This window comes from Dipteris shenzhenensis, chromosome 20 (assembly GCF_047967505.1).
Source record: "Dipteris shenzhenensis isolate YYH24624 ecotype China chromosome 20, Dip_SZ_1.0, whole genome shotgun sequence".
In the NCBI taxonomy this organism is placed as follows: Eukaryota; Viridiplantae; Streptophyta; class Polypodiopsida; order Gleicheniales; family Dipteridaceae; genus Dipteris; species Dipteris shenzhenensis.
Genome location: NC_141615.1, coordinates 45687969 through 45693244, shown reverse-complemented (window position 1 = coordinate 45693244; position 5276 = coordinate 45687969).

The window sequence follows — 5276 nt, the reverse complement described above, 5'->3', positions numbered from 1 at the left end:
TCGCTCCCGTTTCTCCATCATTGGCTCCAGACCCACCATCTTTGTCCATCGTTTACTCTCGTTCGAAGTTCACCATTCACTCTTGTCTAATGTCTGCCTTACGTCATTCGCTCCCATCTGCTCCACACCCACCATTAAGGGCAAGGGTAATCCCCCTCCCCTTATTCCTTGGGCAACCACGACCGCTAGGGAATAAGAGGAGGAGGAGGGGGAGTATTATCCCCTTCCCTTATTCCCTGGCGGCTGCCGCAGATGCCAAGGAATAAGGGGAGGGGGAGTATTATCCCCCTTCCGTCATCCTCTCTCTTCCCCCTTGCGCATCCTCTCTGTTCCCCTTTCGTCCTCTTCCATCGTCCTCTCCATTCCCCTTGCGTCCGATTATAGTGTCTAATCGAGATTCAAAGTTTTGCAGTAACTTTTGTGACTGCATTATTTCATAATCTAGGCACTAAGTTAGATTTCTCATCAGCTTTTCATCCAAAATCGAATGGACAAACTAAAGTCACAAATAGTACTGTTCTCAACATGTTAAGAGCTCATGTGGGAAGTCAACCAAAGACTTGGGACAAATATCTTCACCTTTTACAATTTGCTTATAATAATACTCCTCATTCTGCAATTGGAAGAGCACCCTTTGAGATCATCTATGGGAAGGTTTTACCTATTCCTATCACACAATTGACCCATAGAGTGGAGGCAACGGATGCATTTACCCATGACTATCAAAATATTCTCAAAGAGGTTAGATAAGCCATTGCAATTGCTCAAGAGAAGTACACAAAAAAGGCTAATAAGAAACGGAAACACATGCTTTTTAAAGAAGGCGATTATGTACTTCTTCGGATTGAGAAAGGAAGATTGAAAAGCGTTGAAAAATGGCGAGTAATCAAGATGTCCCCTCGTTTTTATGGACCTTTCAAGGTGATTCAAAAAATCAATGATCTAGCTTATAGGCTTGAATTACCAGATATTTGGAAAATACATAATTATTTTCATATTAGCCTCTTAAAGCCCTTCAAAGGACCTTTACCTATTCATCTTATTTATGAAGAGGCTCCATTGATTGTTGATGAAGAAGAAATTCTAGAACTTGAATGCATTATTGATCAATCAACAGACCTCGACTTGAAAAGGAAATGTCTATAATCAATACTTGCTCAAATTTAAGAATCATCCGAGAGATGATGCTCAGTCGATGCCTAAACGATTCTTTCGAACTTTTCCAAACCTCATCAATTTCTATAATCAAACACCCATTGCAATCCAAGCAAGTGTGACTATGGCAATGTACTCCAGTAGAAGTGCACTGGATGTGGCGGGGGTCCTAGTGGATATTTTGTGTGGTTAGTTGGGGATGCGTGACTAGCTTGTGTTTTGCCATGCTAGATGCCTGGTATTATGGGGTTATTCCATGTTAATACTGATGTCGCTAGTGTTATTAGTGTTGTTCTTGATTATTGTGCTTTGAGGACAGTTATGTTGGGATCGGTTGATTCGTTGATTTGTTCAATCGATTGTTAATAGCTAATGTAATTGGCAGCTTGAGTATAGGTGATGGAACTCATAGCGAGGATTGGAGTTAGTGTCAGGGTACCGATTGAGGTGTCATAGAGTGCATTATTTCTGGCCATGGGCCAATTTTGTATTTCTTAATTATTGCAAGTTTGAGAAATATATTTGGGAGTGGATATAATTCAATTTTGGGCCCAAAGATGGCTATGTAAAGTAAATCCCTCATTTTGGAAGAGGGGGATAATTTTGGCTCCTTGTGCTTTTATGAAATATCATAAATACTCTAGATGAGGAATTGTGAGCCACTCATATAGGGGGGGAGATTGTACCCAGTCTGCTATCGCTTTCATAGTGTGATTTGTGCTCGGGGGGGTCACTATGTATAAACCCTCTATACCACGTGCGTTCAAGGCCTATTTCTAAAATCCCTTATCTGTAAATTTTTCATTAATAAAATCTACCCCTTTTCTATACAAATCTGTAAATTTTTCTCAAAACTATTTTAAATAGTCCCTTATGTATATTTATTTATGTAAATTTTAGAAATAAAAAATATCCTTCTGTTGAACTCACGTGATAGGGTTACATATGATGAGTGACCCCCCCGAGGATTTGTGTTCATCTTCTTCAATTGATTAGGTGGTGAATTGTGTGGAAGAGTTTACCTTTTGGTTTCAGTGGTATCAGAGCTTTGGTCACGCTCTTGTAAAGGGGAGAAATTTTTGTTAAAAAAATGTGTGAAAAGAGCTCCTCATAGTGGTCTGCCTTGGAAAGAGAAGCCTACCTACAAACCTGGAGCCATCACCAGCTCATCAAATTAGTTCTGACTCCCAAAGCTACTCATCAATGGCAAAGCAGTATAGCCAGCAAGCTTGAGCCGCCTATAGTATTTTGGCCTGTGTACACTCTTGGACTTGAACCAGGCAGCCTATGGCCCTCTACCATTGCAGACAGTAATCCAGATTCCACATACTCCATAGCGCCACGGTGTTGTCCCAATCAGATGAATCCCGTGCAAACTTTGAAGTCGCCACCCAGTCTCGGACTGTGCGCATCATACATCATCATCCAGATTTTGTGCAACAAATCGTGCCCCTAGGAGTCTAGGAGATAGGACCTTTGGGACTTGGGAGCACTCAACATGCATTCAATGCAACCAGCCGTTGTTGTCGCTGTAGTACTGGCTAGCATGTTGCGTGCCTGCAGGTTGCAAGGAGAGCCCTCTGGACTCTGGAGTTGCGGCTCTGCCTCACTGTGCGCAGCAGCCCATTTTTTGCTGCCTTTACCTCGTTTGCTGCTATTTAAATTTAAATTAAAAAAAAAAGGTTTTATCCAAGGGTTCACAAAAAGGACTCGTAAAGGGGGAACTTTTCAAAGGGCAACATTTTTCGGCAATCAAGGACACACAAAGTACAAGGCCACTCCACCGACCAACAAAGGCGTATTTTAAAAAAAAGAGCAAAGAAAAATATGAGAAATCTTGAATCAAGAAGGCAATTTGGAACCACGAAAATCACCGTGCAATTAATTGGAGAGCAGTCGAGCACAAAGACAACTATGAACAACATCATCGATCACATATCTCCCACTCTAGTCTTTTCTACATCCAATCAAAGAGCGAGTTAGTATCCTTATTTTCCTCCGCTTTACTTTATTTGAATTTATCGCATTATCATGGCGAATCAACCACAACCACCCACGCTCCAAGAGCAGTTAGACGCACTTCAAGCACAGTTGGCCGATGAGTGTGAGCATAGGGAGATATTGGAAAAGAAAATCAATGGTAAGAAAAGGAAGAGGCATTCATCTAGTGATGAGTCATCCGACGATAATTTCGAGGATGATCCTATTATCAAGATAGTCAAAGCCACACTGAGAGCACAAAATTCGAGAAAGGGGAGTAAGATAAGTAGAAAAGATTTCTCATTTCAAAATTTCAATGGAAAGAAAGATGCACGCACTGTCGTGTCTTGGATTAGTTAGCTAGATGATTACTTTTTAGGGGAGAAATTATTTGAGAAAGATAAGATTAAATGTGCCGCAAATCATTTAGTGGAGAGTGCTACAGTTTGGAGGGACATCACTAAGCACAATAAAATGCGACTGAAATCTTGGAAGTCTTTTCAAAAGCTCATCAAGAAAGATTTCCTCCCCTCACACTTCAAAGAAAAAACTAGACAATAGTGGGATACTTTCAAGCAATTCGATAAAGAGACAATCTCCACATACACTGATAGGTTTTGGCAGACGTTGATCCAATTATAGTCCTTAGAGAAAGTGAGTGAGCGAGATCAATGAAGAAAGTATGGGGCACGTCTAAAATCTAAGTTGAGAGCCAAGATTAACATGTTTCATCCTCGCTCACTGAACTCTGCAATTTCTCTTGCAATGAATTGTGAGAGGAAGAATGGGATCCCAAAGAACGGAAATATTTGAAACAATTTATACCCTTCCATAAGAAAAAGAGGTTTGATAAAAAGCCCTTCTTTAAATCTAAAAATGGTTTTGTTCCACAGAAGACAGATTCTTCTTTGAAGCCAAACATTGGAATTTTCCAAAGAAAGACATAAGGTGTTTCAGGTGCAACAAGGTGGGACACATAGCCACTGAATGTCCTAAAAGAAAGAAGACCCCGACGGCGAAAGTGCCCATGATTAAGGATGAAGTAGCCAAGCAAGAGGGAGGTAAGTATAATTGTCATGCTCTTCTGAAAATGAAAGGTTTCATTAATGGCAAAGAGGTTGTTATTCTACATGATGATGGTAGTACACATGATTTCACTTCGAAAAGAGCCTTAGCAAAGCTAAACCTAGAGTCATTCCCATCTAACTATAAAGTCAAAGCTACCTTTACCAAGACAAAGTATAATTGCACTAGAGAAGTCAAGAATTGTGAAATTTCAATCAAACCATACAAGGATAAACAAGACTTTCTAGTGGCACCCCTATAGGGAGTTGATATCCTCTTAGGAATGCCATGGAGACATCAATATAATCCTAAGATAGATTATGATTCACATCAGATGTGGATTGAGAAGGAAGAACAAGAAATATATCTGAAAAGCTCTATGAAACCTGAGATTAGTCCTTTACTCAACCATACACAAGCCAAGAGAGAAATTAGGAAACGTGAGAAGGCATATTTGATTTTGGTGAATACCGTAATGGCGGCTACTCAGCCAAACACTAAGCCTACACACTAAAAGTTTCTTTCTCAAATTTTTGATTGTTTCTTGGATGATTGACTGCATGGATTACCATGTTCTCAACTTGAAGATCATAGGATAGAAATCCTACTGGACAATACTCCACCTTGCAAAGCTCCTTATAGAGTCCACTAGCTAGAGAAAAAGGAAATTCAAAAGAAAGTGGAGGAACTGATAGAGAGAGGATTGATAAGACCTAGTAGTTCTCCTTATGGAGCACCTATCTTATTAGTCAAAAAGAAGAATGGAGTGTATCACGAATGTGCATAGACTACTGTGCACTAAACAAAATTACAGTGTAGAGCAAATACCCAATCCCTAGGATTGATGATCTTTTGGACAAATTGAAAGGGGCCAAGGTTTTTAGTAAGATAGATCTCAAATCCGGCTATCATCAAGTTTGTATGGTAGAAGAGGATATATATAAGACTGCCTTTAGAACTCAAACGGGACATTATGAATTCCTAGTTATGCCTTTTGGGCTAACTAATGCTCTAGCTACTTTCAGTAGAATGATGAACCGAATCTTTCTTAAACACCAAGATTGTGTGGTAGTATT